Below are 14,288 nucleotides of genomic sequence, written 5' to 3'. Positions count from 1 at the left end.
GCAGACCCTGTATGACCCTAACTGACCTTTGCACAACACGGTTTTTCATGACAACTTCCACAGCAACAAAAGATAGCAACCCTCTACTGCTGGCTGCATTTTAACCAGAGATGTTGACACATGAAAATAGGCACAAAAAACTTGTATTCTGCCATGGTAATGTGCATATTCAGTAAACAAAGACAGAGTATTTAATTAACCTCAAACATTGATACTCTCTTTCTCTTTCTGTTTTTCCATCTGACAGTGGAAGATTGTGAGAGAGACAATGGCTTGCCAGAGAAACTGTACTTATGTCCAAAGAGTTGATGAGCAAAACTGGCTTGAAGAATATGAAAGTGAAGACTTAGAATGTGTTGTCGAAGGAAATCACTTGTTTTTTTCTATCAAAAATTGAAATTTATCAAAGACGTGGAAAATATAATGCAACCAGCAAAAACAACCGGCCATCAGCTAAATTTTGCCAGCTATGAAAATGACTGGGACATTTTGGAAACTTAATTTTACATATAGACTACTTGTAGCTGCCTGTATACTTCCGTTTTTGCTACTTTTAACCAAAATATTACATCCATATATATATATATCTCTATCAAAATATAAATCTATATATTTATATATAGATTTATAAGATATATATATATATATATATATATATATATAATGTATATTATATATATATATATATATATATATATATATATATATATATATATATATGGTATATACAGTGTTCGCGCTGGTGCTCGCCACACTCGCAAAATGCAAATAAAACTCTCATATGGCGAAAAAATTTTTGAAAGTCATTAGCCACGCTTGCGAATTGAATTTTTCGCCCAAAATTGTTTGGACATCGTCAGATCAATCACTCAACTACGATCGCCTCCGCACTATTACTTCCGGGTGTTGGAAGCGACCTGAATACTCCGTTCACCAGAATAGGAATGTATATATTTTATAGGGATTAGCTAATTCACTAGCCTGAACTCATGGGCTAGCAGTTTTTTACCGCAGGGCAAGTAATTTTTGGTACCTCTACTAGCCCGATGGGCTAGCGTATGAAATGTAGGAGACAGCTGAGGAGAGTAGCAAAGTGGATCGGGGGAGCAAACGACATGTAGAAACGCATTGTTACTGGTCCTGTGATCTGCGACCTACCCTACCTGCGATCTACTCTTCCACTCATGAATAATTAATTAGATTTATGCAAATATTGCTACTTATGCCTGACAGCGAATTCTATTCAGACTTCACTGCCAAACGGAGTGTGGTAAATACGAAAATGTAATGGGAGAAAGGTGGTTTTTACAATCACGCAATCACAGAGAGATTATGCTTACGGATGTGATGAACTTCTTGTCCATATTTAGTAACCTTTCCAATGCTGTGTATGTAATGGGAGAAAGGTGGTTTTTACAATCACGCAATCACAGAGAGATGATGCTTACGGGTGATGAACTTCTTGTCCATGTTTAGTAACCTTTCCAATGTTGTGAAGGAGAGGAATTATATTATTTTACTCCGTATGCACGTATCACCGCGCATCATTATGATTTGATCATTGACAGTCCTCGCATGTGAGTCGTTGACGGGTCAAGTCGTAGAGAGATAAAATTCGTCTAATTACCTCCATCCATGGCCAAGCTGAACTGACAGGTATGTTTTTCCTAGTCTTCTGAATGTGAAAATGTTAGGTCAAGACAACAACGCAACATGACAAGCCCGGCGAAGTCGTCAACGTGTGGCACGATTTTCATAGAGCTAGTGTATTGATCATAGTGTCGATTGGATTGATCAACAGTTGGAATACAGAATGTGTGAATGTAATGAAACTGTTCGACTTGTGATGGTCTTTATTAGTGTACTGTCGGTCGCTCATGTCAAAAAGCGTTCTTGTTTTTGAAGTACCGCTGCTTATTGTTATTTTCCTGTACAGAGTGAAGACTTACAAATGCACGGAACTTGTCAAGTATGACCGATGAAGTGATAAAGTGTATGACAAGGCCAACGCAAGGCAAGGCTAAAACCTATGTGATACTCATTATTCAAAGAGCGGTACAATAAAGGTGTATTTCATCTTCTACTGAACTATCATTGCAATAAATACATTTTGTGTCTTGTATACTTCTTCCCCTATATCTACCAGTGTCTGTACAGGATGGCAATATCCCAAAGTAAATAGGGCATGAATTGGACAACCATCCCTCAGTAAGATGTTAAATAAATAGTTGTACCTTTCATGGGTGTTTTTAAATATTCTATATCTCTCACTCCTTAGGATTTTTGGAAGGTATAATTCGGTTTCTCCAGTTCTAGGTCAGGATTAGAAATGCAAAACTGTAAGCAAATGTTTTGTATTATGACTTATAATTTAATACAGTTGTTATCAGAAGAATTCTGTTTGACATACACCCATAAGTTATGGATAATTTTGCCTAGTATCCTTTTTCACCGAAAATCTGTTTTATTTGATCAAATCTCGACCCCATGTGAAGACACGGAAATAAAACACTTTAAAATTATTTTGTCTTATTTTAATATGCCTTATTTTGTAGACAGTGGAGTTGCTATCTATATGACCTGCATAAGAGACGACATGAAAAGTTCAACATCTGATAAAAAAATGTATATTTCTATTGCTGTAAATTATCATAGGTTGATAGAGGGAAGATAGCTGGCAATGGGATTATAGATGGCAATAGCTGGCAATGGGAGTATAGATGGCAATGGGAGTATAGATGGCAATGGGAAAATAGATGACCTGCATAAGAGACGACGTCAAAATTTCTGACCCAACACCCAAACGCCCACCTCCATTGAAACTTAATTGATGAATATCAATAATCAGAGGTTCCCATTTAATCTTCACTGTGATAATTCCAATCATACTTAAAACATTACCAGGATGGAATGTTGCAAATAACGACAATGTTCTAATGAAAAAAAACCATTCATTTCTGTTAAAAAGGCTTATCAGTAAGATAAGTCCCTGTAATATAAGCAGGTCAATATATAAATGTATTTCAGACAAAATCAAACAAGAATATCGTTTTATGCAGGATGAAACTTTTTTTTGGTTAAACCCCCCTCACCACAAAACCCTCCCTACCCCAAACTTAAAGAATTCGGATTTTTATCTTTTGACGTGGTCTCCAAGGGAAGTGTTGAGGTTGCCAGGCTCAAGCTATACCTGCGAACTACACTTCCCCGGCGACCATTGACACTGGCTGCACTGAATAGCTGTGACGCCTGTGACTCTTATGTGGTGAGGTTTTTGGCATCGATAACCAACCCCTAATTATTGTTTTAGAATGGCTTAATATTGACTGGAGTCTATAAATTGAACGAAATCAGCAAAATGTATTTCGGAAGCGTAGATCGCAAGGGAAGTATAGATCGCAGAGGTATCGGCGAGGTAAACTTCCTGCGACCAACACGTACTGCATGGCTTCCCGGTGGCGATGGATGTGAATTTTATGTTGCGGGGTTTGTGGTATCGAAAATTATTTGATCCTGCGTAATTGTTTTCGAATGTTTAGTATAAGTTTGAATTATCAATCGAACGAAACAGTAAAATGCATCTGGGAAGCGTTGATCGCAAAGGGAAGTATAGATAGGAAAAACCAAAGCAATGCTCATCACAACGAAGCAAAAACTTTCTAGGCTCTCAAATCCAATCTTGACATCTATTTTGACAATAGTTTACTGACATCAGTTACATCTGATCAACTTCTTGGTATCATTATCGACCAACACTTGACCTGGAAAGACCACATTCGAAAAATTGCTGGCACTGTTGGTAGAAATCTAGCACTGTTGCGTAGATTACGTTGTTTTCTGCCAACCGAAACACGTGTTCTTTTTTATAAAGCTTTATACAACCCACTTTGATACTGTAGTACAATTTGGGGTGGCACGAGTCATATTAAACGCCTTCAGATTCTTCAAAATATGGCTCTCAGATTAATTACGAATGCCCCTAGAGCAACTCCATCTGCACCACTTTATGAAATATGTAAAATAATGCCGATAAAAAATCGTGTCGAATACAGAACAAGTTGTTTCGTGTATAAAGCCGTCAATAATATGTTGCCCAATATATTACAAATTTGTTCACTAAAATAACCAGTGTATCATCTCGCAGTACGAGATTTAGCAATCAAACCGATATTCTCTATGTCCCTAGGGCGAGACTTGTCGTAACGTCACAATCTCTTAGACACCATGGTGCCGTCACTTTCAATTCACTGTCAGAGTGTGTTCGATCATCACCTTCGTTGAACACCTTCAAAACAAATTACATCAGGACATATTTGACGTCAAGTAATGTTTAAATGTTTTCGTCTTTAAGAACATTGCATTGTTTGTACTGATCATTTTACTGCCCTTTGTTTGATGTTTTTAGTGTATGTTTTTGTGCTTTGTAATTTTATTTCTTTATGTACTTTGTATGTCATAGAGGGCCCTGGGGAGATTAGCATTTACGCTAACCAGGTTTCCTGTTAAGGATGTTTACCCTCTTTAATAAAGTTTAAATAAAAAAATAAAAAAAATAAGATCGCAAGGGAGGATAGATCGCAGAATTACCTGCGAGCTATACTTCCTGCGATCAACAATGGCTGCCATTGTGGTGATACTAGTTAATCGTATGTTGCGATCTTTGTGGCATCGACATCGATCAACGGTCACGGATAATTGTTTTGGTGTGATTTAGTATTAACTTGAATCTATAAATTGAACGGTAATAATAAAATACGTTTGAGAAGCGTAGATAGCAGAGGGAAGTATAGATCGCAAGGGAAGTATAGATCGCAGAGCTACCTGCGATCAACACTGGCTGCCAATGTGCATGCCATTGTGGTGATGCCAATGAATCGTATGTTGCGATGCTTGTGGCATCGAGGTCGGTCAACGATCTCGGATAATTGTTAAATCGAATTTATAAACTGAACGGTAATAATAAAATACGTTGGAGAAGCCTAGAGGCAAAGGGAACGATAGATCGCAGGGGAAGTACAGATCGCAGAGTTACCTGCGAGCTATACTTCCTGCGATCAACACCGGCTGCCATTGTGGTGATGCCAGTGAATCGTATATTGCGAGGCTTGTGACATCGATAATCGATCCCTGATAATTTTCTGGTATGATTTAATATTATATCTAATTTATGAACTGAATGGTAATAATAAAACACATCGTACATAGCAGAGGGAAGTATAGATCGCAGAGTTACCTGCGAGCTAAACTTCCTGCCACAACAATGGATCCCGGATAATTGTTTTGGTATGACTTGATATTATATCGAATTTATCAACTGAATAGTAATAATAAAATAGGTTGGAGAAGCATAGATAGCAGAGGGAAGTATAGATCGCAAGGGAAGTATAGATCGCAGAGCAGAGTTACCTGCGAGCTATACTTCCTGCGATCAACACTGGCTGCCATTGTGGTGATGCCAGTGAATCGTATGTTGGGAGGCTTGTGACATCGATAATCGGTCCCGGATAATTGTTTTGGCATGACTTAGTATTACATCGTATTTATCAACTGATTAGCAATAATAAAATATGTTTGAGAAGCCTGGAGGCAAAGGGAAGAATAGATCGCAGTGTTACCTGCGAGCTATACTTCCTGTGATCAACACTGGCTGCCATTATGGTGATGCCAGTGAATCGTATAATTGCGAGGCTTGTTGCATCGACAATCTATCCCGGATAATTGCTAGGTATGATTTAATATTACATCGAATTTACCAACTGAATAGTAATAATAAAATAGGTTGGAGAAGCACAGATAGCAGAGGAAGTATAGATCGCAAGGGAAGGATAGATCGCAGAGTTACCTGCGAGCTATGCTTCCTGCGATCAACACTGGCTGCTATTGTGGTGATGCCAGTGAACCGTATGCCATCGACAAATGATCCCTGATAATTGTTTTAGTATGATTTAATATTACATCAAATTTATCAATTGAACGGTAATAATAAAATACGTTGGAGAAGCGTAGCTCGCAAAGGGAAGTATAGATCGCAGTCACCTGCGTCTACGATTATGATCATTGCTCCGCGATCAGACCGACACTGCCTTTGGATAGATAGGCAGACTTCATTTATCGAAGTTAGATGTTGCGACATTCGCGGTACGTATCGAGGTGTGGCAGTTAGCTTGTGACAATTCTTCTGTGAACCGAAAGAACAGATATGCGTGCTATAAAGTTGTAAAATTTGTTGGAGTTGCGTAGATAGCAAGGGAAGTATTGATCGCAGGTGTGTTTGACAGAAAACCATGCGATCTACCCAATTCTATCTTGTAGTAATTTGATCTATAAGCTTACTTGTAGGCCTACCATTTGGATGAATGTTTCATTTATTTGATTTATTAAAGGATGGATGTGCCGATTATGCTTAAATCTTTAAATTTGTCAGGACATTATTTATTCCATCATGAGTTTCTTACGTTCACATCGCAAGTAATTACAACCATCTCACCATGGCTAATACACCAAATAGCCGACAATACACATGATAAAACATGAATATTAATAATTCCGAAATAATACACAATCAGACCATACCACATGTACGAAACATTAAAATACACTAATGAGAATTGTGGAGCAACCTTCCTCTATTTTACTCAGACATTAGTATAGAGTTTATTACACAATGCAAGGAAGTGATGGCTAGATGAAAGTTTTAAATTTCCCACCTAGAAGATTTGCAGTCGTCATAACAAAATTACTGGCTGCAAACAGATCGCAGCGAAAACGATGATTAGCAAAAAGCACGCAAACTTTGCCGAATATGCAGTTTGCTCCTAACGACGCTCGCGCTCGCTATAAGGATCTGAGATACAAAATGAAAATGGAATATAAATGAACTGAAGGCCTCCTTTACATCATGCACCGTAATGGACTGAATGTACGGCTACAGTTGGTCGCACATCTGCAATCGTGGAGCGTAGATCGCAAGTCAGCATAGCTCGCAAGCCAGCATAGATCGCAGTATATACCTGCGATCTATTCATCCATCTTTCATGGGCGCACATGAAATTTGCATAAAACTGTCCATTTTTGCATAAATCCAATTAATTATTCATGAGTGGAAGAGTAGATCGCAGGTAGGGTAGGTCGCAGATCACCTGCAGCAAAATGAACACAGAGAAGGACATATACGAGCATACGTAACTGACATAAAATTCCTCATCCAAGTTCAATTTCAAAGAATTTATGCAACTGTAAGAAATTGCAGCTTGAATTTACAATCGGAAAAGAGACAAACAAACCATATGATTTGACGTCAAGCCCCGTAAAAATTCAACTGAAGTAGGACTGCAGTACATGTATGCACTGTGATTAGGCCGTAGTTGCACGCAAAAACACAGACTTTTCAACGATAAAAATAAACAATATAGCAATGAAATTTGTTGTAGTCATGTGTAAAATTCCTCAAATAAAAGGATCATTCATTTGGATCGTGCTGCTGTGACAGATGAAATCTCTCTTTTCAAGAAAGATAATAATCGTCCATCGCGACGTTGAGATAACCGGACTGGCCTACAGCTATGGCAGATATGACATCAAAAAAGGGAAGAGGGACCTAGGATTAAAAATACCGCAAATAAGTCTGGTTTTACTTGCAGTTCCATCACTTTAACTTCCATTCTCCATTACTTTGTTATCCTCTATTGCTTTCTTTCATCAGTAAGGTAATCTTATCAAACGTAATGGGTTTGTAAACGTTCGTGATATTTGCTCACCCCTTTCAACAAATAATCTGCTCATCATGACCGTCCATGCTTTTGAATTGCAACACATGCATGTTACTGAGGAGTCCAACCTATGCAGTGTTTCCCCTGGGTTCCAAAATCTTGTAGCAAATTTGGCTAGAAGCCCTAAAAAATTATTCGCCAAACCAGATATTCAATTAGCCAAGCCGATACCACTGATCACAAATGACGTCATTTCTTTCTCATTAATATGCAAAAATAAATATTTGTCTGCATTTTCCGTAAGAATGACCGAAATAAACCCTGTTAGTGCTACTATGGATACTAAAAGTAACACCAGTTTATGGTTCAGATTACAAGGTGTCAACATCAGTCACACATACAACATAAAATTTGTCCGAATTCCAAGCGACACTTGTCCAAAGTTAGGCGTATGCAACTATATTCAGTAAACCATGGAATCGCTATCGTGCGATACTGTACATTATCGCTACAGACAACGGCACGAAACCTGGTTCAGCATACTAGTTTTTTCAAACGAATCAGATATCCATTCTCGTAGCAGTTTGAAAGTAAAATACTCTCAGACTTGAGAAATATGTGCATTTTTTAGACTTCCAATACATTTGCTTTACGCTTGAAGTTTAGCAAGCGAAGCTCGGACAGCGCACAGCGTATCAATGGCGCTTGGGTCAGGGGTCATCATCAAAGACGTCAGTGTGTATTCACAGCCAGCTTCAATCATGCCATGGATCGCGGAAATCACGGATCATAAATCCAAATGTTCACGTCTAGAACAGAACTGTAAAATATCAAATATATACCCTTTTGATATGGAGAAACATCTTTTTGTTTCACTGACGATCAAGTTAAATGCTCAAATATCGCGACAAGACTTGCGTATTTATTTGCACGATGTGAACGCGGAACTAGGCCGACTCGACGGACGAGCGAGCGCTTCTCTGAAAGTCTGTATACGATGTCACGTCACAATACACCACGGTCCGTGATACACTGAAAATTGTCGCGAATTTATATTTAAGGAAGACAATTCACACAAGTTTCTAACGCCAGTAAAGGTATTTTCTTGTTGGCAGCAATACACCACGAACATTTTCGCTATTCAGGAGTGCCTTACTCGCTCTACGTTCTAAAAAAATGTCATGCGTATGCTTTTGACCATGCATGCCGCTACCTTCCTTTCCAAATTCACGATCGACTTTCCTACATTGATCATAATTTTTCTTTCCATTTCATAGCTTTACTTGCACTTAGAATGTGTGTTGTAGGGGTGGTTCCCCCATATTGGTGGAGCAGCCAAAGTCAAAAAGGAAAGTTTGCCGTTTTGCTTAGTTTCACCGTCACTACGATCCTTCAATTCAATTCAGTGTTGACGATGACATGGCTGTCACTGCACGGAGTTAAACTTCGCAACATTTTAGTCAACTAGTCATGATATACATGCGGTACTATTGATTTGTGAGTTGTTTCGTTACAATTTTATTCATACTGTATGTGTTACAAATAGGATCTCCTGACGCATAAGGTCGGGGATGTACAGAGATAAAGCATTACATCTCAAATTGAATGCAGGACATGTGCGCGCGGACAAAGTGATGACGTCATAGTGCAATTTTCGATTCGCAAGTTTGGCTAACTTTTGCCAAAATCTTCTCGCCAAACGCTACTTTTTTCTCGCATTTGCGATTTGGCGAGCGGGCAGCGGAAACACTGTATGCCGTCGCATCGGACACTGATTGCATGACATGCTATTTTGTGTGTGTTTTGTTGTTGTTGTTGCTGTTGTTGTAATTTCATTTATTTACGCAATTATTCCATGGGTATCAAGGAGCAGAATGCTTCCAATGCATAGGGTTATTGTATTCACAGGGAAATTCACATGGAGCTCCCATAGTTGTAGGAAAGCACAAAAGCATAGTATTGTTATCAGATCAGATACTGCAGGTTATATCCTAAACGGTCATGCTCTACGCTAAAAAATAACTGATTCGTATCTTCAAAGACAAGGAGAAAAATGTCTGTGGTATTTTGCTATAGTTTTTGGTACACAAGTTCCGTAAATTTAGGTAAAAAATCTTCATGTCAGACACAATTTTTCCCTCACATTTTGCAGCTGGAGAGCAGGCAGTGAAACCACAAGTCAGAGGCAGGCCAGTTGAAACAGGCTGGGCTAGCAATTTTTTTGCCTTCTTGCCCGGGGACAAGTGAGTTTGTGACTCAAAAATAATTTGCTCGTGAAGTGTGTTTAGAAATGTTCCAGTGACGTCCAACATTGTTTACTTTGAATAACAGAGTCACATCAGTTGCACATCACTGTGTTTTGAGTGAAATATTTGCGTGGCTAATCAATTTTTGCTGTGGCTAATGTTTTTTTGCATGAATTAGCCACAGCAGCAGACTTTGGCTAATTTGAAAAAAATCCTAGTGCGAACACTGTATATATATATATATATATATATATATATATATATAATATATATATATATATATATATATATATATATATATATATATATATATATATATATATATAATATATATATATATATATATATATATATATATATATATATATATATATATATATATATATATATATATATATATATAAGAAACTGTAGGAATTCAGGTGATCCCCAGTGGAGCGTGGAGTGGGGTGAAGATAGAAGAAACTTGGGTTGACACACACTACCACACCTGGTTGTTAGGTTCCAAACGTATTTATTATACCTCAAACACAATGTTTCGTTTCTGTAAATTTACAGATTAAATTTACAGATTAGATCTGTAAATGTACATTTACAGATTTTCAGATACTTGTAACTCCACATTGCTCGTTTTCCTACACAATTCAACCATTGTAATTTTCATGTTCGTACTTTTTATTGTAGAAAACACCGAAGAAGCTCTAAATTTAGAGCAAAATGTTGTGTTTGAGGTATAATAAATACGTTTGGAACCTAGGAACACCAGGTGTGGTAGTGTGTGTCAACCCAAGTTTCTTCTATAAATATATATATATATATATATATATATATATATATATATATATATTTTGTGTATATATATATATATATATAATTATATATATATATATAATTATATATATATATATATATGTGTGTGTGTGTGTGTACTATATAGATACTGTATGTATATATGGTAGCGAGAATATGTAATATATAGTAAGTGATAATATATGTGTTAATATTATATATTATTGCCTGAATACATGGGTTTATGTGCCCGAGAGCAGGTGACAATTTGCCAGGAGGGCAAATTGTCTCCTGCTGCGAGGGCACATAAACCCATGTATTCAGGCAATAATATTTTTATTACATGCCTCTTCACAGTTAATGCTATATGGCATTTAGTTACATGCAGGACATTTTCAAACAATTTTACCATTATTGACCAGTATCAAACAGATTTGAACGAAAATCAAAATACCATTTCGCGCATGGATATTTTACATCTAGCGTTAAGCGTCTACTTTGACGGCGAAAACGTCGAAGGGCTTCACCGGACCGGGTAACCATGGAAACCGGTCAGTACATCGTTCACAGGCCCGCTAACTCCCCGGATGTTCCTATTCAAAACAACGCACTGATTTGCACTCCCATCGAGACATGTAATAAATAGTGATATATATGTGATGTATGATGTATAGTAATATATCTAGTGAAACATACAATACAACTACATTATACTATATTTTATATTTATACCTTGAAAAATTGAAAAACGACAAACTAGATGGCATCATTATCGAGCAAACTTCTTGTAAAGTCCAATGACAGGTTCCATTTACAAATATACACATTTCACCTACCTAATCTGGTCACATTGGTATATTAATTTTCTCGAGCTCTACAAATGTGACCTACAAGTGGATCGACGGATTGACAGACACGCACACAGAATGACAGAGTGATGACATCTTCCCTGTGTGTCCCTTTGGCACATGGGGCCAAAATCTGCTGTTAATGCACATCATTTAGTGGTCTGCCACAGGTCGGTGTGATCCATTGGATATCATCTACTTTAGTATCATACATTAATAATTTTAAATACCAGTGTACTATTTTATATGAGGCATCTCTACCCTGTATATGTGTGTACCATCTGTGGTCTACAAATCAAACAAAAAACTTTCCTTTTCCCCTTTATGCATTTGATAGCACACTTTTAAAATGTTTGTGAGTGTGACTTTCATGACTTTCCGTGATGTAGTGCAGATTTTACAGAATGTTGGCTTTGATTCATCTAGCCTAGTGAATAATTTAATTTCAGAAAGTAAAATTCATTATCCTTATTGTCACTATGTGTATGATATGTCTGTTTTCGCTGAAAGCACTCATATGAAATTTCTAAGGTATATTGTCTGCAGACCAAAATGTACTGACATTAGCACAAATGTCTGATGCTCGCTATTTTTGATTGCAGTATCACCGGCAGCTGCTTTTAATCTGCACAATTTAGATTTTTAAGCTTTTTGAGTGTTTGTTTTGTTATTTTGTGTCCTGTGTTATAGTGTGGTTGTCTGTTTGACTGCCTTGTAATTTTTTGTACTATGGATGGTTTTAATCAGTCTGAATTAAAGTGAATAAAAAAAATAATGTATATTTTTTAATGTATGGTTTTTAACCAATCTGAAAGTGAATAACAATAAATAATCGTATATTTGTAAATTTTGTTATCCATCATTTCCTCTTCATCAATTCTGTAAATTAATCAACCATGCAGCTCACAAAATCAACCTTAAGGGGACTTGAGCTTTTGCGCAAACTTTCCTCAATACAACTGTTAATGATGAAAATAACGGGTCACTGTGCAAAATTTTTGCACTGGAGAAACGACTTACCTAACATTTACCGATATGTGAAAATTAAAATGGCTGCCATCCCCATGTTAATGAATAAATGGTCACTAAATTCGCAATGGTTTCATTTATCGTGTCAAAAACCGGGGTTGAATATATGCATGGTCACCCATTCATTCAGTATCTTTCACACAATATCGTATCAAACAAAATTCATGAAAAATGGCTGACTTTGTCCCTTTAATTCTTTGGGGGAAAATAAAATTTTCAAGAGACTAAGATGGTGAAAACTATTCACTCCAAGAGCTACAAATTCTGCCAAAACAAGTGATGGACCATAAAATTATTGTACAAATTTGAGAGTCTGAATGTCTGTCCCCGTGTGGCATTCTGCCATAAAAGCTGTACAACCAACCATGAATCGTTCAGAGGAAAGAAAGAAAGTGCTTAAAATAAATGTCAACAACATTCTATGTGCTGTTTCAGCTGTTTACTATAAATAATGTCACCACTTTATTTCACTAGTACTTATTTAGATCTGATGTATAGCTACATTTAATATCTAGAAAGTAGGATAATTTGTTTATAAATGTATAAATGGAACACATCTTTCATCTAAAAAAGGATAGTGGCTTTCCCTTATATTATGGCACGTCGGAATAGGAAAAATCCATTTTGGCTGGAGATCACAGACGAAATCATAAGTTTGCATTCAGCAAAGCAGTAATTTTTGACAGTTTCGGAATTATGTTTCATAGTCACTTTGTACAATGAGTGACTTTATGCAAGTATTCCATGTTTTCAGTGATGTAACAGAAAGGTCAGAAAAGAGTGACTTTGTACCTTTAAATGCAAAATAAGTATTGAAGTTCTATTGATGCTTGCATGTATGCTGTGTTTTACAAATGTGACAGTAAGAATAATTCATGAATTATGTCTGAACTAACGCAGTTCAGGTGATTTGTAAACAGGACTTTTCCAACTTTTCCAAATGCAGAACACCTGCTTACAAATTTTAATAACAAGCTGTTTGGTATGTGTGTCACCATCTCTGAACTTGGATTGGAGTGAAAAATGTACGCTCAATTCATTACAAAATATGCTCTGGGATGCATGAATGGACTCATTCAGGATTTACGTTGCTCTCCTCTGAGGTTGAATAATTCCAGGACATAAAACACATTGTCTTTTAATCATGTCTTGTGTCCCTTTTCTCTCCCAACGTTGATTGGCTGTCAGAATAGCCCCACATCAAGGGCAGTTCAGTACAATGTTAAAGGTATCATACAGTCACCTGTAATCTAAATATGCCCGTATATGGTCAAAGGGGCGTTCCTTGGTATTCAAAATGTCCCACCCACATGCTTAAAATCTGTGATTGGTTAGATTTTCTCTTTCTATGGTAACTGTGGCAAAATTGGAACAGGTTACAGTATACTTTTAACTCTATTCCATTCCAACATTGAAACTTTGTTTAAAATTTGTTTTGTCATCTACACTCACTGTAAGCAGTCAAATGAAGGCGATAGCACCTATTACTAATTGTGTACAGTCAGCTGTACTTTTTAGGTTATCTCTCTGTATTATTACTAAACACTGATGTGATGTCTCTGCAATGTGGTTAGAGCATAGACAGTGGAGACCCCCTCCACTGTCTATGGTTAGAGAAACCACATCGAATTTTGAAGAGCGACACCACCGACAAAAGTGTGTTGTTA

This window comes from Ptychodera flava, chromosome 16 (assembly GCF_041260155.1).
Source record: "Ptychodera flava strain L36383 chromosome 16, AS_Pfla_20210202, whole genome shotgun sequence".
Lineage (NCBI taxonomy): Eukaryota > Metazoa > Hemichordata > Enteropneusta > Ptychoderidae > Ptychodera > Ptychodera flava.
Note: the sequence above shows the minus strand (reverse complement) of the source record.